Source organism: Panthera uncia, chromosome F1 (genome assembly GCF_023721935.1).
Source record: "Panthera uncia isolate 11264 chromosome F1, Puncia_PCG_1.0, whole genome shotgun sequence".
NCBI classification, from domain to species: domain Eukaryota; kingdom Metazoa; phylum Chordata; class Mammalia; order Carnivora; family Felidae; genus Panthera; species Panthera uncia.
Genome location: NC_064813.1, coordinates 32388652 through 32411899, shown reverse-complemented (window position 1 = coordinate 32411899; position 23248 = coordinate 32388652). Strand labels below are relative to the sequence as shown.

The window sequence follows — 23248 nt, the reverse complement described above, 5'->3', positions numbered from 1 at the left end:
TTTGCATTCTGACTCCTTCGTTTGCTAGCTCTAAGACCTTGAAAAAGTTACTCATAAATTCCCCGCTTCAGGTTAGTTAAGTTCCTTCCCCATCTATAAAACTGTGGCTTCCTTGTGGGATAATTTTGCTAATTAAATGAGATAATGCATGTAAAGTGCTTACAGCACTACCTGGCATACAGTAAGCTTTCAGCCAATGAAAGTTGTTATATTTCAAGAGACACCGTGACAAACAAAAACCTGCTAAGATCAGAGTGACTTGGGCATATAAGAATCCAGAAACCCTGTCACCTACAGAACAATTGAACAGACCACTAGAGTTACAATACACTAATGTTGCATAACAATTGCCTCCAAATATCTGAAGTGCTTCCATATTGACCCAATAAAGTCAGTAAAATAGATTTATTTGATGTGGCTTGAAAATGCTGGAATTATCAGATAGAAGTACAAGGAAGCAGATCTTAGGTCATTAAGAAATCAGAATAATTCAAAATATGAGTTTCTTTGTGATGTGTAGTAAGTGCCTCATTACTTAAAGCATGCAAGCAGAGATTGGAACTCATCTGTGAGGGGTGGTATAAATTGGAAAGGAGATTTCTGAACTTGGAGGGAGATTAGTCTTATGACCTTTGAGGTCCCAACACACACACCCTCTCTATGTTTCCAGTGTCTGTGTTCTTCCTCTCAGCATGTTGCCAAATATTTTCCTTCTTGCTGGATGAATATTAAAAATAATGAATTTAATTCAAAAAATAAACTATTTCCTAATTAAGTTATCTAACTAATACTTTTGCCTCTTAGGAAACACCCTAATCTAGTGGTTGTATCTAATGGTTCTCAAACTTCGTCATAGTGAAACACTTATGAGTCACGTTGCTCTTTACAAAACACCACAAAACTCCGATCTATTAATATAAGTAAATATGTAATTTTGTGTTGTATCAAATTTCAACTTACACTTGTTCTAGCGAAAACAAATAGTTGCTATCAACTGTGAGAATATTAAAAAGTTGCCACAGGGGCACCTGAGCAGCTCAATTAGTTAAGCGTCTGACTCTTGGTTTCGGCTCAGGTCATGATCTCAGGGTTAGTGGGTTAGTGAGTTTGAGCCCTGCGTCAGGCGCTGCACTGACAGCACAGAGCCTGCTTGGGATTTTCTCTCCTTTCTCACCCTTCCTGCTCTGTCTCTCAAAATAAATGAATAAACTTCAAAAAAAAAAAAAGTTTCAGGGCACCTGGATGGCTCAGGCGGTTAAGCATCCGACTTCCGCTCAGGTCATGATCTCGCAGTCGTGAGTTCAAGACCCACATTGGGCTCTCTGCTGACAGCTTTGAGCCCGGATGGAGCCTGCTTCAGATTCTGTGTCTCCCTCTCTCTCTACTCCTTGCCCGCTACGCTCTGTCTCTCTCTGTCTCTCTCTCTCTCTCTCAAAAATAAACATTAGTTTTTTTTTTTTAATTGCCACATTCTTAGGACAAGTTTGATTGTTCCTATAATTACAGTATCCATAATCAGTTTTAAATCCATTGGCTCGGGGCGCCTGGGTGGCTCAGTCGGTTAAGCGTCCGACTTCGGCTCAGGTCATGATCTCGCGGTCTGTGAGTTCAAGCCCCGTGTTGGGCTCTGTGCTGACTGCTCAGAGCCTGGAGCCTGTTTCACATTCTGTGTCTCCCTCTCTCTCTGACCCTCCCCATTCATGTTCTGTCTCTCTGTGTCTCAAAAATAAATAAACGTTAAAAAAAATTTTTTTTAAATAAAATAAAATAAAAACAGTTTAAAAATAAATAAATAAATAAATAAATCCATTGGCTCAATGAATGATAACTCACCTCAGTTAACACACTTTTACAAAGCTAACCAGTCAGTGATAGTCCCTAACTTCTGAGGGTCAACCAATCAGTAAGTGACTCACCCCATAAATACATTTCAGAATGCCAGGCAGTCAACAAGTAAATATGCTTCTATAGGTGATGTCAGCCCACTTAAGTCTGGGAAAGTACGCCAATCTCTAACTTTCTTGTTTCCCAGAAGGCAACACATGAGCTTACTGGGTTCATTGTGTCCAAACTCTATCTGTCCTTCTATCTGCTGCCAGTTAAGTCAGTTCCAATGACAATCTGAACTCCAGTGGTTTCACTGACTTCTCACCACCTATATGATTTATAACCAAGTAGGTCTTTGTATAAAATCATTAGACCTCAGTGTTTGTACAAAGTAATTCAATATTTTAGTTTACAGGTGTACATGCTAGTAAATTATTATACCTAGGCCTTTGTATAAGGTTATTAGACCTTCGGTTTGGGAGATATACCATTTGATAACTATTTTTGTCATTAAACTGCTTATTCCCCTGCTGCTCACTTTCCCTTTGCTTTTGTTTGTCTATATTATAAAGTCTTGTCTTATGAAACTGTTTTTGTTTTGTTCTGGAACACCTATTTCTAATATAGGTATAAGGGAGTGTGTCATAGGGAATGGTTCAATAAGCCGCCAATCCAGTCCAAGCTGGCCTAAGGGATAACAGTTGCAGATCCATTAGACGGATGCCCAATTCAGGAAAAGGCAATTGGCCAAACTTAGCTTTGGGTCCCCTACAAAACATTCATGAGAGTACTCTCTGTCTGGTCAACATGTGAAAGAAGGTCATTTTTAGTCTGTATTCCAGGGTCAAACATTGTCAGGTCATTGACTGCATGGCCCTTTCCTAACCTTTGCTTAGAAAGGGCACCCAAGCACACACTCTTACTAAACAGCCTCTTCTGTCTTTCTTGGGTTCTTCTACATCAAAATTGCAACCTCCTCTTGGAAGAACTCCTACTTCCCTTATAAAGCCACCCTGTGATCCTAACTCTTGTGCTTACTTTGATAAAGGACAAAAACTGAGTTAGAATGACAATGGCCATCATGGAGGAACTTTTGACATGTCAAAATCAGTAAATTAATTCATTTAGGGGGCACTGCAGAATAAATTAAGACATTTAAGATGAATTCCAGAAATCTAGAGTCAGTAGTTTGCTTCTTTAAATGGTAGGCTGAGGCCTAAAAAGTAAAATTCTAACTCCAGCATAGTCTCTCTCAAAGACTGTGATACCTTCTGACACCCACTCTCATTTCATTTCTCTCTCTCTTTCTACTCATCTTTACCTGCTTCTATATAGACCATACTTTTATCAGAGTTTTCTCTGGGGAAAAAAAGCCATCACACTGTAAAATTGCTAAACCAGAAGGCAGTCCTAAAGAAGTTGGGTGACCTGTTTTGAGGGCTTTGTTGTTTGTTTCTTTTGTTCTTTGATTTAAATAAATCGAATTTTGGGGGTGCCTAGGTGGCTCAATCAGTTAAGCGTCTGACTCTTGATTATGGCTCAGGTCCTGATCTCATGGTTGCTGAGATCAAGCCCCACATCCGGCTTTGCACTGACAGTGTGGATCCTGCTTGGAATGCTCTCTCTCTCCCTCTGTCTCTGCCTCTCCCCTGCCCCCAGTCTCTCTCAAAAATGAATAAATAAACATTTGATAAATAAATAAATAAATCGATTTTTTTTTTAAAGGAGCTAAATGTAAAACCTGGTCTGGGGGCGCCTGGGTCGCGCAGTCGGTTAAGCGTCCGACTTCAGCCAGGTCACGATCTCGCGGTCGGTGAGTTCGAGCCCCGCAGGCTCTGGGCTGATGGCTCCGAGCCTGGAGCCTGTTTCCGATTCTGTGTCTCCCTCTCTCTCTGCCCCTCCCCCGTTCATGCTCTGTCTCTCTCTGTCCCAAAAATAAATAAAAAACGTTGAAAAGATTTAAATAAATAAATAAATAAATAAATAAATAAAACCTGGTCTGAGCCATATTAAGAGTTGTAATTAAAGAGTTTCCTAAACCTAGCCAGGGAGAAATTTGTTAAATAATTCAGGATTTTATTAGGTACTTATTGCTCTGGGCTACAGATCTGTACCAAATTGATCAATTAATTGTTAGTCCTTCAGCTGTAGAAAAATATTTAAAAGCAGCAAGGAAGAAAGGAAAAATTTTAAATAACTCAGCCATGTAAAATGAAAGAAAAAAAAGTGCCTTAAGAAAGCAAGAAAAAATACAGTACAAAAGACAATTCCAGAAGCCTTTCTTTTCTTTTATTTATTTTTTATTTTTTATTTATTTTTAATTTTTTTTAATGTTTATTTTATTATTTTTGAGACAGAGAGAGACAGAGCATGAACGGGGGAGGGGCAGAGAGAGGGAGACACAGAATCAGAAGCAGGCTCCAGGCTCTGAGCCATCAGCCCAGAGCCTGATGCGGGGCTCAAACTCACGGACCGCGAGATTGTGACCTGAGCCGAAGTCGGACGCTCAACCGACTGAGCCACCCAGGCGCCCCAGAAGCCTTTCTTTTAAAGGTACATTGGACAAAGATTTAAAATTATAAATTAAATAAAAATGAAAACAGACTTCAGGAAATTTTCAGAGTATTCTGGAGTAGACCCAACAGTTGAAGTAAAGGAGACTTGTCTTTTTCAGTTCTTATTTCTTTCTCTTAGGGCTCAAATATAAATTAGGGGATTTAATGAGAGATAAAAATAATCCCAAATGTCCAATATGGGGCTAAACAGTTTCAGAGAGCCTTAGAGGGTGAATAAGCTAGAAATCAATAGCACGTACCGTTCTCTAGATAAAAAATAATAATAATAATAAATTAATAAATAAATAAAACGAAAACTGTCTCTTGAAAGAAAAACAAGACAAAAAAAACTCTTCTATGTTTTAAGAATTGAGAGCCTAGGGCTGCCTAGGTGGCTCAGTTGGTAAGCGTCACTCTTGATTTTGGCTCAGGTCGTGACCTTACCCCGTGGGGTTCCGAGCTGACAGTTTGGGATTCTCTCTCCCTCTCTCTGCCCCTCTGCCTCCCCCTGCCCCCCGCTCAAGCTCACATTCTTTCTCTCTCTCTCTCTCTCAAAATAAATAAATAACCATTAAAAAAAAAAACAACCTGGGAGCCTATAGATAAGGATACTTAAAGTTAGTGCAAGCAAAACCATTGTTGAAAGAACCAATGTCCCATTTGACTAAGAAACAGAAAGATAACTGTCCAAAATCTGTCCAGTGATGCTGTTCCAAGAGAGACATTAGCACCCAACAATTCCAGTCCTTCCTTTAAATTTATGCCCCCTAGTCTCAGAGACACCACTGTTTGACCATGTCAATCATACTCTCCATCAGGGTGGGGCTATGTCTAGTTTGGCTAGCCCTCTGTTCCCAGATCCTACACTAATGCCTGGCATGGGGTAGGTGCTCGTTAAATATCTGTTGAATAGTGAATAAATGAACGGATGAAGAAAGCGAACTTTAAAAAAAAATTTTCTTAATGTTTATTTATTTTTGAGAGAGAGAGCAAACATGAGCGGGGAGGGGAGAGAGTGAAGGAGACACAGAAACCAGAGCAGGCTCCAGGCTCTGAGCTGTCAGCACGGAGCCTGACGTGGGGCTGGAACCCACAAACTGTGAGATCATGACCTGAGCTGAAGTCGATGCTTAACCGACTGAGTGACCCAGGCGCCCCAAGAAAGTGAACTTTTTAACTGGCACACTCTTGTCCATGCCTTTTTCCAAAAGAACAAAACTTCTAAACTGGAGTATGATCCTCCAACATTAATTGGTGTGAATCAGGCTGGAATTATTGTGGAATAATACGGAGCCCCAACCCCATGGAGATCTTGTTGCAGGTTCCTGTCTTTCCCTCTACCGTCTATGCTCTGCTCCTGCTGATGTGATCACCATAGTCGTTTATGTCCTTAGAGGACTTCCTAAGGAGTTTAAAATTGAGAAATGTGTAGACACACAGGTCTCACAGAGTACACTGGATGCTAGAGTCTCTCCTGGTAGAGAAGGAAAATCGGCCCAAACCCAGGTCTTGTTTCAGTACTTTCCTTTGAGGCAAAGCCAGGAATGTGAGAGTGAGCTTTTGCTAAGGGTGGGACGGGGTTCTGCCTAGCGTGCCTCTGGCATGTGGGGAGCTAACAACAGTAATGGATAAGTCTCCAGGGCAACCAGGACCACTTTCAATCCTTCCCACCATGGGCTTCCCTTGGGGAACTCTGGACTCTCCGCCTGCCTGCGGCAAGGACTGGCCCACTCTGGCTTCCCTTCGGGGCTCCTCTCCCAGCGCCTCCTGGCTGCAAGCTCCGTCCTAGCCTATGAGCCTTCTTCCTTGGCCTGGGTTTCACCTTCTTGTATCAGGTGGCAGACCAGCTGGTTCCAGTCCCGAATCAGGTCTTCTGACTCCTCCCAGAAACCAACCAACTTCAGAGCAGGAAATCCTGCCCCTCCCCAAAGAGTGGGAAACCGCAGAGAAAGAGAGAGATGAAACAGAAGGGAAAGCAGAGGAGGAGGGAAAGGGAGAAAAGAAGCAAAAGGAAAAAGGAGATCAATAAAAAGAAGTCAAACTTGGTTGAAACCTCAAGGTAAGACTTTTTAAAATCACATTATATATGATGGCATCACTATTTGTGTCAGGGCCTAGTCCGTAGTAGGTCTTCGAAAAAACGCTATTAAAGTAATGCATCTATTGGAATAAACTGGAGGGCTGGGCTGAAGAGAGATTTCAATGTCAAATGCTGGTCAAAAAAAAAATGCCCGATGAGATTTGAAATGTGTAGGAGGGAAGATATGATAAGACGCAGATGGAACCAGGCGTCTGTTACTGGCACTGAGAGCATTCTGATCATTTTGGGACAGAAAGTTAAGTTGGAACAAAAAGTTGCAAAAATTGTTTTAAAAACTCTGCCTGTTCTTTTGAAATCATACAAAGACTGCAGGTCCTAAGCATTTTTTTTAAAATTGGCTTTAAACCGATGACAGAGCACAAACACCAGGCTGTATCTTGGGAGTTGCTGAGAATGCTGATATCTGCATTCTGCATCCGATCATCAGCTCCTTCGATATTATTAATATTGAAACCGGGAGCCTTGAGGAAGGCTCATTTTATCTCAAGAAGTCTTGTTCAATGCACCAAGGGAGGCCTAAAGTTGTCAATCAAAAATCTCCACGTGCTGTTCACCTATGCCTTAGCCCCCGTCCAGCCTGAATGCTCAGGGTACTGACCCTGTGAGCCTTAAAAGGGCCTGTTGGGGACAATTCAAAGGCACTTCTTTCAGGTCAGTTGGAGAAACCGACAGGAACAGGAAATGCCATTCCCCACCCCCACCGTTTACCCAAACCGTCACTTGCCATCAATAGACAGTGCCATCCAGAAGGTTGTAGTTGACCGATCCAGTCACTTGGAGGGATTAAGAGATCTGGACTCATGCTTTGGAAAGCACCTCTAGGCAATGGTGATGTATTTTCACAACAGTTGGCTTTTAAGAGTCCCTGTCCCCCAACCTCTCCAACAGTGCGTAACAGTTCAGAAGGACGCACATGGAAGTTGGGGCGGGGGTCGGGGGGCGGTTTTGTTTTGTTTTGTTTTTGGTGCCAGCATCATTCTTTGGGGTTTGTGTGAGTAAATCAGTCAGAAGATGAAAGGAGAGTGGGAGAGGTAAGGAGAGATGATTCTAAAGAATCTTACTTCTGTTTGCTTGCCGAGATTGGACAGGAATTGCTTTTCCCTTTTCATGATATATGAAAATATTACATGATATGAAAATAAGTGATATGAAAGTAAAATCCAAAAATCCTCCCTCCCTCCTAGTATCAGTACAGCTAAAACCTCCCTGCATCCAATTTCTAAGCTGGAATAAATCTTAAAGGTAATCTAATTTAATTCCTCTTGTTTGCCAGGTGAGGGAATCGAAGCCAAGACAGGGAAAGGGCCTTGCCCAAGGTCACATATATGTTCATGGTGGAGATGAGACTGGAGCTCATTTCTTCTGGTCCTACCCAAGGGCCCTGTAAAATAACCACCCAGACTTTACAGGAAGGTGCCCCCAGACACCCAAGAATTCATAAACACTGCATCTGCTGATTAAAAAAATATTCAGTTAAAAGATGCTCATGTAATCCTTGCCTGGCAGAAATGGAAAGAAGGAAAAGATTTTCCTAATAGTTAAGCTTTTCCAGAATCTGTTTTATAACTGTTAGGGGACTAGAGAGAGTAGAAAGATTTAAGGCAGGTTTGTCAGAAGACAACTAGAATATTTTAAATTCCTACCACTGACCCAGCATTTTGCATACTTCATATCTTTATATAATCTCATAGTAGTCTCATTTTACAAATGACATTTTAAAAACTTGCTCAAATTCACAGAGGGAATAGGATATTATTATTATTTCTGCATCTCTCATTGGTAGACCCAGGATCATGCTCCAGACTAACATAGATATTTATAGTTCAATGACCATTATACTCTCACTCAAGCCACTCCCCAACGGAGACCCTTGCTCTGGCCGTTTCAATCTACTTGAGGTTCCTCTGACATATCATGCTATTTCTAGACTCCTTGTCTGAACACATGCAGTTCTCTTTATTTGGAATGCCCTTCCTCCATCTTCTTCATCTCTGTCACTTGTATTTGTCCTTCAACACTTAGCTCCAGGGCCACCTCCTCCTGGAAGACTTTCCCACTCTCCTAGACTGATCTGGACACCCTACCGCTATATTCCCATATATACCCTTTGCACACCCTTATTATAGCATATTATTATGCTATTATGAACTTTGATTTACTTGCTTACCTTCCTTATACTTAACTATAATTTCCTCAAAGGAAGATACCAAATATTGCTCAGCTTTTATATTCCTGGCACCTAAGCACAGTCTGGGCATATATTAGTGCTCAATAAACGTTTGGGGGGTGGGGGATGGATGAATGAACAAATGAAATATTTCCCCTCATTTTCTTCCATTAAAATTATTTCATAAAAGTCTCATTTACATGTTCTTGACTCTTGAGTAACTCGGGGAGAAATAGAAGATGTCACTGCTATAAGCTTCCCATCACGTCGAGCCTGACAGACTACTCAAAGGAGCTGTCTAGGGTTAAATGTGGCAGTTGAACAAACATTAGTTTCTGCTTCCTGACAAAATGCACTGATCACAGTAGAAGAATTTGCATCCTATAAACCACAAGGACAAAGAGAACTGGAATAGAAACAGCAGATGAGAGATGTCAACACCCTTTGGAAGATGCAAAGTGGATGGATGAGTGATAAGTGACTTAGCAAAGCAGTGATTGCTGAAGCCCAAGTACCCATGATGGGAAGCCCACAAGAGGCCACAGAGTACAGGAGAGTCTCGGGGATCAGGGCATTGGGAACCTTAGAACACAGCCAGAGAAATGAGGGGAAGGATAAGAGACACTCCAGATTCCCTCTCTTGCCCTCCAATGAAAAAAGAAAGCTTATTTTCTGGAGAAACTGGCCAAGAGGCACCAGTCACAGGGACACCAGGCAGAGCAAAGGGTGGGGTTAGGCACGGAGCTAGAAACAGAAGGATTACAGAAAGATTCAATACTGAAAGATGAGATTCCCCAGCCCCTTATCCTGGCCCAGCTCCCAGAACACGAACTGCGCAGTTTACCCCCGTCTCCATTCACCCTACTCCAGCCCGCACTAGCCAGAAGAATTCACGATTGCTCCTTGTAGAAAGTGCCCAACCAAAGAAGAGAAGACTACAGACACTGACAATGGGGTCTGCCAATGAAACTGCCAAGCACTCTCTGGATTATCTTGTAGTAGAATCCAGCAATTGGCAAGCCCTGCCCTTGCACGCAAAACTTCCAACAGCCAAGGAATGGACTCCAAGGATTACCAAGCATGGAATGAAAGCCTCTGGCATTGAAGATGGAGACTCCAACATCCAGAGAGCAAAAGAAATTGTTAACAACAGCCATGGCAACATTAAAATCTCCCCAGAGATAAGGGAAGACAGTGCATCCATGAATAAAGATCAGGAAGCCACTGTTTTTTAAAAATACTAGAGAACAAGAAAGAGCTTTTTAAAATAAAAATGCAACTAGAAACTGAAAAATTAAAACAAAGCACTGGAAGATAAAATTGACAGAATATCCCAGAAAATAGGATAAAAAGGGAAAGAGATGGAAAACAAGACAAAAACAGTAAGAAACCTACAGGATCAGTCAAGGAGCTCTGACACCTTCTAATTAGAATTCCAAAAAGAGAGCAGGAGAAAATGGAGGGGAATACATTAATCAAAAAGATAACTTCCCCCAGGGGCATGTGGGTGGCTCAGTCAGTTAAGCATCCAACTCTTGATATTGGCTCAGGTCGTGATCTCACCATTCATTGGATCAAGCCCTATGTGGGGATCTATACTGGCAGCTCAGAGCCTGCCTGGGATTCTCTCTGTTTCCCTCTCTCTCTCTCTGCCCCTCCCTCATGTACTCTCTCTCAAAATAAATAAATAAAAATTTCTTTAAAGATTAATTAGTTAAAAATTTTTTAAAGAAGATAATTTCTCCAAAATTTCCTGTGATGAAAGATTTTAATTTCCACATTGAAAGGATCCACTGGGTACTCAAAACAACAAATGAAAAAAAAAAACCCACTTCTCCCCAAAGTGTATTTTTAGAAATGTTAGAACCCCAGGAATAAAGGGATCCCAAAAATTCTAGAGAGAAGAAAAATAGTTCACAAACCAAAGATTAGGAATCCAGAGAGTAACTGCACTTCTCAGTATCAATACTGGAAGCTAGAAATCGAAAGGCAATATAGCAGTGTCTTCCCATTCCGAGAGAAAACAACCTTCAATCTAGAAATCCTTACCCAGACAAACTATGAATCAAGGGGAATGTAAAGACAAGCAGACAGAGCTGCCTCACTGGGGTTTATGTGGCCAAGGTCTGATGGATGAATGCCACAAAAAGATGTTTAATGTGAAACATCACTCCTGCATCCAAGGTCTGAAAAACATTTCCCTACCATGCATAAGGAAGTGAGCCAAGAGAGAAAAAAGCCTGAGTTTCCAGGTGGATGGCAAAGGAAATGTCCCAGAGAACAGTCTATCAAGCTCCTAGTCCAGACTGGCACAGAATGAGTCGTGGCTCCAGGAGGGTTGTCTCCAAAGAAAAAAATTGGATAAATTATCCAATGAATTTGACCAACTTCTTTGAGTTTTATAGCTCTTGTCGGAGGATTTGGAGACCATGGACAACGAAGTAAGCAAACAAAAATGAGGTGATTATTAACTCCCAGAAGGGAAGGGGAGATCAGAAGAGATGACATTACAGTGCATTGTATTGCTGTGCTATAAACAGTTGGTCATAACAATATAAACACTGACTATTGGTTTACTTAAAATTTGTGACATAATGGTACTAGGAATCTAGAAGGAAGGAAATGTCTGTCTGCATATGTTGTGAGAAAAAGCAAAGTCCTAAGAATCCTTAGTAGGAAATCAAATAAATAATTTCTAATATTGCAAAATCAAGAAATAACAATGAAAGCATATTGTTTAAAAATATGGAGTTGATTCCCAGAGGGGAAAAAAAATAAGATTTAAACCAGTAATTGCCTTAGAATGAGACTAGGGCATGGGGAAGAAAGGAACAAGGATTTCTGTTATTCATTATAACCCATTTGGTACCATGTGACTTTTTACCCCCCCCCCATGTATTATATTAATAAATACAAAAATTATTCAAAACGAAAATGGCTCAGTAATAACATTGGTCTCCCCTGGATTACATTTGATCTAGCAGTCAACATGTTGATGTCTGGAGCCATTAAATTAAATCTCTGAACGAGCTATAGTTAAAGTATTTACCTAATTACCAGAGCAGCTCACCAGTCTGTCCACATTTACTTCAGAATCGCCTGGGGAGCTTTGTAAAAATACAGATTCCTAGGTCGCGCCCTTGATGCTTCTGATTGAAGCGTCCTTGAGGAGGCCTGGAAATCTGCCCTTAGTTTCCCCAGATGATCCAGTTGCACGGCAGGGTTCAGGAACCACTGGACTAGAGCCTAAATTGTGAGTGCGTGTAGGGAGGGGTGAGGGGGCGGGGGTTATACGGTGTTTTTTTTTGTGTGTCTGTGTGACTGTTTCTGTGTATATGCAAGTGTGTTATGAGTGTCTCTTCCTCCCTCCCTCCTTCCCGCTTTCATCCCCTTTTATCTGAACTTAATGCATAAATACCTCCAGACTGCTAAAAACATTGCCAGAAACGAGTTCCCCATCCCATTTTAAACACTGCTGTCGGATCCTCCTCTCCCAACCCTGGGGCTCCCTCTGCTGGCAGAAGCCTGTTAAAACTCCTAGCATCCTAAACCGAGAAACTCCTTCCATTCCTGTGAGGTCATTTTCCCTGGGTGGTTTCCAAGCCTCATACTTCAGGAACCTTCCTGTCGGACAGAAAATGGAAAATTCACCCAACCTGGGAAAGACTTTCTTGCCTTACTTGTGTGGATATTTAAAGATCAGGAGGGAGCAGGAGAGGCAGAAATGACAGTGAGAGGTACATTTGTGGTCAAGCCTGAGGAAAAGGAGACCTTGAGGAGTTTTTCTCCCCACCTTCTTCCTCCTCCTCCCCCAAGAGATATGGAAGGCCACATCCATCTGCCTCCCAAAAATCGAAGGGAAGGAACATCTTAGACTGAAGAGCCCACTGAATTTGGAAGCAGAAGACACAGGTTCACTATCCACCCTCACTGTGCTTCCTCGAGTCCCCTTTTTCAGAGCTGTGTAAATCATACCTGTCTGTGGACTCCTGTATCTTTCCCATAAGGTGAACATATGCTCAACCTAACACAGTGTCTGGCACAGGGAACGTGCTCGAAAACATTTGAATGAAAGCTTAACTCATTGCCATCCTAACAACCAGAATCTTCCTTCAGATCTGCATACTTCTCAAGCTCCTCAAAAGTACCCCCAGGCTCACACTAAACAGGGTGTTTCTTCATGTTCCTTACTCTCCAACCCATAGCATCCTGGCTTTAGCTCCTCAGAACCCTCTGACACCGTCTCCAGGGATTCTCATATGCAAGACTCAAGGTATTTTGCCACTTAGCGTCTTCCTTGACTTCCCAGAGCTTCAAGGCTGTGACCTCTCCCATCTCATTGAGACCCTCTGCCCCTGTTCTCTCAGGTCCTCCTGCTCCCTATTTCTTCTTGCCCTCCTTCACTGGCTCTCCTCTTCTGCCTAACCCATAAACATTAGTGTACTGTCCCCCCTTTTATTCTTCATCCTCTCCCTCATGGTCTCATTTATTCCTACGGTTTCCATTTTAACTTACAAGATTTAATTCTCCCAAATCTACATCTCTGGCCTAGACCTTTCTCTTGAGCACCAAATACCTACCAGCCATCTTTATCTGGATGTATAGAAGTCACTTTCCTTTAAACATTAAAAAATGCTGGGGCGCCTGGGTGGCTCAGTCGGTTGAGCGTCCAGCTTCCACTCAGGTCATGATCTCGCGGTCTGTGAGTTCCAGCCCCGCGTCGGGCTCTGTGCCCCTCCCCCACTCATGCTCTGTCTCTCTCTGTCTCAGAAATAAATAAACATTAAAAAAATTAAAAAAAAAACATTAAAAAATGCTGAGTACATACTGTGTGCCAAACAGCATGCTCAATACTAGAGCTATAATGGCAAGACAGACCAGGCCTCTGTTGTCCCAGAGCTAGGTTTTGGGAAAAACAGGCAAATGAGCACCTGTGAATACCATGATGGGAGCCATGATAAGAGAAATGCCCAGTGTTTGGGGAGCCCCTTACCTGGTCTAAGGGAGGGCAGGGAGGTCACTGATTTTGAAGGGTGGAAACTTAAGGAAAAGAATTGGGGGGTGGTGATAAGGGGCCCCTGGGAAAGGATTTCAAAACTTATGAAGAACTTACAAAGATAAAATAGTGAGTTTGGACTTTATCCTAAGAACAACAGGGAGTCACTGAAGAAGAACTGGGTGGAGTAGAGCCCACAGGGCACATCCACAGTGTTGGCAGTGGTCAAGTGTTAGCAACGGTTATGTTGATGGTAGGCCCATAAGGCTTTCACTCTATTATTAAGCTTCATAAGTTATTTATGGTTTCTTTGTTTTTTTGTGCACATCAAATGTTTCACAGCCTTTCTTTTTAAATAAATAGATTAGAGGTGAGATAGACAGAATGAGGAGATTCCTAAAGCAGAAAATAACAGTGGCCTGAGTTAGGATGCTCATAGTAAAGGTGAAAATTGGAAGATAGGTCTAGAGACACTTAGGAAGTAGAGTTGAGTAGACTTGATGAGAAATGGAATTTAGGGATATGGACAAGGAGGAGTAAAGAAGGAGTTCCAAGGTTCTGGAGTATTCATTGGATGAATGGTGTAGCCATTCATTGAAATAGAGATCCCTAGGATATGATAAATAAAAAATAGCTAAGTCATAATAGTTTAGCAGTTTCTTAAAGTTAAACATAAATTTTCCATACAACCCAGCAATGCACTCCTTCCAGGGTATATACCCAAGAGAAATACAAACGTGTCTAGACAAAGATTTCCCCACCAGTGTTTACAGAAGCACTTATTCATAATAGCCAAAAAGTGGAAAATTCCAGACATCTGTATTGGTGAATAGATAAACAAAACGTGGCCTACCCATATAATGAAATATGATTTGGCAATGAAAAGGAACAAAGTATTGATACATGCCACAATATGGGTGAAGCTCAAAAACATTATGCTAAAGTCAAAGAAGTCAGACATTGTGTCTGTCATATAGCATGTGATTCCACTAATATGAAAGACAGAAGATTGCTGGCTGCATGGAGCTGGGGATAGGAACAGAGAGTAATTGCAAATGGGTAAGAGGAATCTTTTTGGGATGATGGAAATGTCCTAAAATTTCTGTTAAGGTGACGGTTTCCCAACTTGGCAAATTTATTAAAAATTGTTGAATTGTACACTTACCACAGGATGATTTTCTGGCATATAAATTATACTTAAAAAAGATGTTTAAAAAAAATCAGGTCAGTTTTAGCATGTTGAGTTTGAGGTGTTTAGGAGGCATTATAAAGGCAAGGTTGAGTTAACAGTTGGTTATACCACCTGAAGCTCAGGAGGCAGTGCTGCACAGGAGATAGAGAATTTTAAGATTCATGAACATAGAACCCCAACTGGAGGTTCTATGGCTCCCAATTGGAGCCATAGAGGTGAGGGAAATCTCCTAGGGAAGAGAGAGAAGGAAAGAGTGAAAACAGAATCAAGGCCAACTTGAAAATTCAAGGAATCCAAAAGGGAAGGGAAGCCTACAGAGAACACTGAGAAGAAGCAGTGAGAGAAGTAGGAAGGAAGCCCAGAAAATATAAATAGACAGAATCCAAGGGAAAAAGATGCTTTGGGGCAGTGAAGAAAGGCTACTGAGAACTCAGGTAAGTATAGACAGAACCAACCAGTAGAAGTCATGGTAGAAAAATCTAGCAGGGCTGGGGAGCCCAAGAACATTGCCGGCCATAGCTCCAGGAGGCCAAAAGCCTCCAGAGGATCAGGCATAGCATGCAGAAGGAGTGACGTGTTGATGGAGGGAGTGAGACCAGATTGATGAGCCTGAGGAGTGTAGGGGACCCAGAATTTTTGACATAAAGCAATGAGGGAATACAAAAGGCCAGTAAATAGAGCTCTGGAAGAAGGACAAAGAGACCCCAGGGTGCAGAGTTTCCAAGTCTGGAAGTGGCCACAACTACAGATTCCAGCAGTAGATATTCAAGGCTCTCAAAGATGTGATTCCTGCTTACTTCTCCAGGCAGATCTCTAACCACAAAACCCCACACCTCTTAAATTCAGTGATCTTGCCATACGGGATCCTTTGCGGTTTCCCAAACATGCCATTCTCTTTCACATCTCCTTCTGTTTTCTCACACAGCTTCCTCTGCATAGAATGTTCTACAAACCAGCCCTCCCCTCTCCCACACACACTCCAGGAACCCAACTCAGTGTCCATGCTTACCCTTCCTCATTTGCCTGCAGCATTCCTCCTCTTGTTTCAATATGAATCAAGGTTAACCTTGCCTCTGAAGCCTTGCCTACTTGCCCATCGCCCACATGGAACAGCACATTTCCTTCTTTATGCCCTTGGGACTCCAAGGGCAGGCCACCCCAAGATGGGCTACTTTGGCATGAACATTATTTTGAGTTACAAGCAATCAAAACCCAGCAGATGCAGGAAAAGTTCTTTATCTTCCCCTTCACTGCCTGCTTGTACCAGAAAGAGAGCTATAAATGAGATTCCTTTTTACCTAAGAAATTTATCTGCATAACAGGGCAACCTTTGTTTTCTAAACATCTCCTTTTACCTTCCTGGTCTTTCTCCCTTTGGTACCCTTAGGCCCCTACAACTCTCCTTAGCTCATTGAAGCCTGATTATCTTTGGAATTCCATGTCTGTGTGGATTCATTGTATGCCTGAAACTAAATTTGATTTTCTGTTACTCTGTATCCTGTCAGTTTGATTCTTAGTCCAGTAGAAGGACCTTGAAGGGCAGAGAAAATTCTCCCTTCCCAACAGCTGCCATAGTCAGCAGGATACTTTCATTCTCTGGACACTACTCACCCCAGACACTCCTGCTGCTCAGAGATCCTGGGACATCTGACATACAGCTGGGAGAGGTAAGATTTCTTACCATGTCAGTTCCCCAGAATCTCTATCTGCAGAGTCTGATGGAGTGAGAGTGGTGAGTCCATTTCTTCTCTTTCTAAATTTAGGTTAGCAGAAGAAAATATCTGTGGAACAAGTTCCTTGGGTCTAGCAACTCTGGTTAAATTTGGTAGACTACTCTTTAGTTACTTATCTGTTTCCTTCCAGAGATGGTCTTTGTTCTTCTTTGTCTGTATCCTTTCTGTCCTTTCTCATAAGAAGGAGTTACCATAGGGCAGAACACAGGCATAGACCGTACAAGTCTGCTGTTGGAGCCAGCCTCATAGACTGGTGAGTTCACAGTTCACACCAGACCAACATCTATTTAGACAAATTTTACCATAGGTTAATATGCACATAACTTAATGGCAATTGCTATGGGACATCTTAGAAGCCAAAGCCACAAAATTGGTGGGCACAGGCCGAACATTTAAAAGTTGTTAGAGTGCTTGCCACCTCAAGAAGATTCCCAGACTGATCATAGAATGAGTGAGATTGACATGGTCACTCAGCAACTTCCTTGCAATGAGGTACACTATAAAACAGCACATAGTCCCCAACCCTGTGGCACATCTCTCCTAGGTATTATTAGTATGGCTCCAGACTCAAGGCTTTAGCTAAAGCTGTTAAGGTACATATGAGATTTTTCCTTTTGTCTTGTTCTGTGTCTTAAGAGCTGGGCTTTGTGACCAGTGAGAATATTCCCTTTGGTCTCTGTCATCCAGAGGGTGCACTGACCAGGGTGTACCTTGATGGCCAGTCGAAATGACTGGGAATCTAACTCTGACACTCTCTCTCTCCCCACCTTTCACCCCAGGCCTTGTCAGTGGTGTTAGTCATGAGAGGCTTTAGCCCATAGGAACCTCTGTCCTCTCAACCATCATTGCTTATTAATGCTGGAAAGTCTCATTCCAGTAGCACCTCCCTGGTGTCACAGATTAGTGGTCTGTGATTTTGTGGGAGACCAGAGACACCATTTTCAGCACACCGTCCTTACTGCCTGTGCAATGAAGACCTTTGCTTTCTTAGACTAATCTTGGAAGTAAACTTTTGTATCATGGGGACTGCATCATCTATGCCCTCTTTGAATGCCTTTGTGTCTTTAGTTAAGTCATTAAAAGGCTTATTGGTTTGAGTTGCTATTAATAAATAGATTCTACTCCTCAATGGCTGGACGATGGATCCTTTAAATTGGCTATATTTATTTTTTTAAGTTTATTTATTTATTTTGAAAGAGAGAGAGAGAAAGAGAGGGGGTGGAGGAGGGGCAGAGAGAGAGGGAGGGAGAATCCCAAGCAGGCTCTGTGCTGTCAACAAAGAGCCCAATGCAGGGCTCAAACTCACAAACCATGAGATCATGACCTGAGCTGAAATCAAGAGTCGAGCACTTACCCAACTGAGCCACCCAGGTGCCCCTAAATTGGCTATATTTAAAAGAAAAATATTCTTTATAGAGAGTTCTCAATTGACTTATTAGTATAATAACTAGCCTAAGGACTCGTTTGACAAGATTAAAGCACAGAAATTAGACAAATTTAATTAGAAATTAAAACAAAAATAAATGTCCACATCCAATGTACAGTTTCCTAAAATCTCCCCGTTTTAATTTCTCTTTCCTTACAAGATGTAGAGAGAGCACACCAGCCTATTCTCTAGGTTCAAAGAATACAGGTTGCTCATGTAAATGCTGAATGCCAGGAAATGAATGTAACAAAAGCACCCAAGACTGGCAGTGAGGTTGGCTTTGATCCTACCTCCCAGGGATCTGTAATCAGGATCTGCCAGCTGTAGGCATTCCTGTGCAATGTCCTTTACAGGTGTACCCTAGGTCCCCCACTGCAGAAGAATTCTTTCCCCTAGACAGCAACAGATCTCTTAAATTATAAAGCCCTTTTTTTCCCCAGAATATTTTACTAACTTTAGAGAGGAATTGGTTCATGAGTATTCACAACCTCCCTTTCAACAGAGGAAACAGGACCCCAAATTTCTCCTGAGCCCTCCTACACATGATCTCAAAAGACTAATATGAGGGACTAATAGAAGCCAAAATACTTTATACAAGGGCACAAATCTTTTGATTCTCAGTTTTAGTTAAAAATCCCCCTAATAGAACGAAGCAAATTTAGTTAAAAAGGCAGGCTAGTCCCTTGATATTCAGGCTGTAATCCAGTTCTTTGGGGGATTAGAAACAAGGACCTTTGTTTTACAAATCTCTACAAAACCAGAAATGCAACTCTAGAAACAAGTCAAGCCCTCCCATCTTTACTAATCCCCAAGCCTTGCCTATTCCTCTCAAAATATTTGTAGATATTATAAACAGAATATTGGAACAAAATTCTCCTGTACTCAAAAAAAAAAAAAGTAAATTTTTGATAACAACTACCCTGAAATGTGAGGAGAAAAAACACTTTTGCATTCTTTCTCTGTCCCTAAAAATTATAAATATTACCATGTCTTCAAACAGTAAATACAGTCCATCATCACCTGAGACTGAAGGGAAATAAAGGGAGTGGGGGAGGCCTTTTTGAAATAAAAACCGCTAAAATGGCTCTTGTGCCAAGACTCCAAGCACCTCTGATAATAGGCACTTATGCTCTGATCTCCACCTTGGAGAAAACTTGGATACTTACTCTATGCCTTTGTGATGCAAATTTTCTAACCACCACCACCCCCTTCCACACACCCCCTTCCCTAGGACAGAAGAGCCATTCTTTGAAATATAAACTTTAGAGAATTTTTTATAAGGAAAAAAAAGAAAGGAAGGAAGGAAGGAAGGAAGGAAGGAAGGAAGGAAGGAAGGAGGAAGAAAGAAAGAAAGAAAGAAAGAAAGAAAGAAAGAAAGAAAGAAAAAGAAAGGAAGGGGGAGTTATTTTAAAAATTGGGTCTTGGGGTGCCTGGGTGGCTCAGTCAGTTAAACATCCGACTCTTGATTTTGGCTCAGGTCATGATCACACAGTTTATGAGATGGAGCCCCACACTGGGCTCCAGGCTGACAGCTTGGAGCCTGCTTGGGATTCTCTCCTCTCCCCCCACCCCCCTCACCCCACCCTCATCCCTCCCATGCCTGCTCTCTCTCAAAATAAATAAATAAACTTTTTAAAACAAAATGGGTCTTTATGTCCTCTCCACAAATATTAGCAAAAAGAAAGCTGTAAGATTTTGTTTGTATTTGAGTGTCTGTCCATATATGTTGCAAATATGAGATATTTTCTCTACCTCTAGGTGGTATTGCTAAAATTAATTTGCAAAAGACCTCTTTTAGTTGGCTTGAAGGCCAGCATTTGCAAAAACTGGACAATCTAAAACTCATAAAGAGAAACTAACCCAAATGTTTTTCAAGTTCATATGATCTGGGAAAATATTCAGTATTAAAAAGCTATTTAAAGTTGTTGGTTTAATTAAAATAGACATGTCTTTAAAGTTATCAGCATTAAGTGTAAAACCTTTATTCCATCTATATTTACTGAAAGTCAAATAAGTTCATGTTATATCTCTGTTGCAAAATTTGTCAAAAGAAAAAAATCTTCAAATAATCATTGACTTTGTCTAATACCTCATAATGTTTTGCAAGTAATCTAAACATAATTGTTAAGAACAAGTAAATTGAATAGATGTAAATAAGATAAGAAGGTCTGTAGGTAAACTTTTAAGTAGCTTCCTAAATCTTTTGTAACATGGAACTTTATAAAGTTTTGCTAAGTTAAATGATAAGTTGTAAAATTATTAAATATCTACATCATTTCCAAATAAGACAAAATAATAAAACATTAAGTACTGAACATAGGCTTATCTACTTCTGTCATATTATAGAGAAACTAAAGATAAATTCAGGTCTGTTAATAAACATGGTTTGTGCATTATTGAAAGATTGTACTATGAAAAACCACACATTTCTAGGAATTACAAAATGTATTCATAAATTTGCCAATCTAAAGAATATTGGCATAACAGATAGTTCACAAATTGCTTACTACTTAGTTTTCCTTAGAAGTCAAGATTTCTAAGAGAAAATTTTTAATAAATATAATTAAGACTACTGAAAATAATAAAGGAAACAACTTTGTATGCAAGGAAAGTAGAATGTGTGTTTGAGGATAAAAGGAAAAAAAAGAAGCATGAGGAAGGGGAATACATTTTTGTTGAGGGAAAAGAAAATAATTTTGTCCTAAAGTGAAACTGGTTATTTAAAGAGAGAAAACTTAGGACAAAATCTGAATGTAAAATGTTGCAGGGGTGCCTGGGTGGCTCAGTTGGTTAAGTGTCTGACTCCAGCTCAGGTCATGATCTCACAGGTCACGAGTTCAAGCCCCACATTAGGCTCTGTGCTGATAGCTCAAAGCCTGGAACCTGCTTAGGGTTCTGTGTCTCCCTCTCTCTCTGCCCCTCCCCTGCTCCTGCTGTCTTTCTCTTTCTCAAAACAAATAAACATTAAAAAAATTTTTTTTAAATGTTGCAGAAGGTTTATGAAAAAGGAATCTGGAAAGGAATTTCGTGTGTGGTTAGTACTGGCTAAGATTAGAATCAATTTAAGTAAGTAAATGAGTCTTAATATTAAAAATACACTGAAGCACAATTATAGTTTTGTCTTTCTCTTTGGTAAAAGGACAAAGTTTTCTTGAACCATTGGTCTGCTCTTAATAAGAAGTTGTAAACAAAAGTTTTTCTTTGCCTTTAAAGTCATCTGCCTGGAAAACAAGCACTCTGTTTTGCCAAATAATTTCCTACATTAATCAAGTCTGATTACTTAAGAAAACCGAGTCTTAATATTAAAAAAGCTAAATTTTGCTCACAACTATTTAACTTTCTGTATTTGCCTTTGAAATCTTCTATTGTTGATTTGGTTAATTAGATAATTAAATATTGTTTCATAATAATTTATGATCCTATCTAATCAAATGTTCAAATCTTTTCATACTTTTTGACATACGTCCCAAAATGAAATTCTGAAAGAAATCTTTGGACCACAATCTAACTGAGGTGTTCCAGAGCCCTCCTGGAACATTTCAAAGATTTTGTGAGAAATTAAATTAAGTAGGCTTATTTGGCATGTCAAATTACATGGGAAGCATTATCAAATAAGTGATACTAAGCCCTCTTGGGTTATATTTTTGTAGATATTTTGAGTATATTTTGCAGATATTTTGTTAAACTAAGTGTTCTAAAAAGTTGTATGAAACCCCTAGAAATCTGGCGTGTTATTATCTTGGAGTGCTGTGTTTCACAGAAATAACCAAATTTCTCTGTCAATTGCATTGTAATTAAGTCTAATCAGATCTTTAATCATGATCATTTTTAAGTCTTGTCATTTACAGTTACTGTTCTACTCCCATGCTGTTGCAAATGTGTTTCATCTTAAGTGAGACTCATAGAAAAAACTCTGAGTACAAGTTTCTGATAATTTTAAGATCATAAAATTGAACGAGGTAAGAATTTCCAGAACTAGTAGAAAAACTGGATTAAAACAGAGCAAGAATTAATAACTTGAGACTGAATAAAGAAGATCATTGTAATTTTTACAATTTTTGTTTAAAATATCACTGACATTTTTCAATGTTTTGCTTTTCTAGATAGTAGGAAACCTTTTCTCTTAAGCTAACTAAGTTAATTTAAACGTAACCTTGGGGCGCCTGGGTGGCGCAGTCGGTTAAGCGTCCGACTTCAGCCAGGTCACGATCTCACAGTCCGTGAGTTCGAGCCCCGCGTCAGGCTCTGGGCTGATGGCTCGGAGCCTGGAGCCTGTTTCCGATTCTGTGTTTCCCTCTCTCTCTGCCCCTCCCCCGTTCATGCTATGTCTCTCTCTGTCCCAAAAATAAATTAAAAAACGTTGAAAAAAAAAATTAAAAAAAAAAACGTAACCTATAGCAATGTGATAATTATACCTTTGGAAGCAGAAATGAACCATTTATCTTTTCCTCCCTACCGGCTCCCTCCAGAATTTAAAACCTCTCAGTGAGTATTCTTATATTTTCATGGCAATATATTTATTTGCATAAGCTCAATAAGAAACTGTTCTCCTTATAATAAGATACAACTGGAAACATTGGTTATATTACCAAGGCTTTGACTGGAATGTCATATTTCAGAGAGACCCACATAGACTCAGATATGACCAGACAGCTTTAAGGAGCTAAGGTTGACATGAGGGAGCCAATAAAGCCCCTTGGAAATATCAGCCTGAGTTTCCAGCAGCTTACAAGGTGAATAAACTCACTTCCTCAGGAGGAACCTCAGGATATTTTGGGTACCTCAAGAAGAGAGGAATTAACGCAAATCCACAGGTATTGCCGGCAAAGTCTGATGGCAAGTATTTGACTTGGCTTCTGGTCTCAAAAGACTATTAAAAATTCAGTCTAGATACTTGTTATGAAAACTTACAGCAGAGCAGATTTTTATTTATTTTTTTAAAGTTTTATTTATTTAAATAATCTCTGCAGTCCTTGTGGTGCTTAAATCCACAACTCCAAGATCAAGGGTCACATACTCTTCCAACTGAGCCAGCCAGGTGCCCCAAAGCAGGCTTGTGTGGTCAACTGCTATTCTTGCTGAGCTTATGTAAATAATCAGGCCAAGTGGGGTTGTTTTTGTTTGCTTGTTTGTTTTTGAAACTAGACTTATTTTGAGAATTACTAATTTGGCTATCTTTGATAGAAATGGGGGTGATTATAGAGAGAAAATAGGTTTCAATAACAGACCTGAGTAAATATTAGATTCTAGT

The 23248-nt window shown here is 40.6% G+C and overlaps 1 protein-coding gene across 2 annotated transcripts in view; it reads left to right on the top strand.

Annotated features, from left to right (window-relative positions):
• Positions 1–5378: 5378 nt before the first annotated feature.
• Positions 5379–23248, top strand: part of HSD11B1 (hydroxysteroid 11-beta dehydrogenase 1) — a 56747-nt gene continuing 38877 nt past the window's right edge. Inside the window, exon 1 of one of the 2 annotated variants that reach the window (XM_049634227.1) lies at positions 5379–6441. The gene's annotated coding sequence lies outside the window, so the exon portion shown is untranslated. Of the gene's footprint in view, positions 6442–16353; positions 16506–23248 lie in introns of those variants that run through there. The other variant, XM_049634226.1, reaches the window with a different exon arrangement.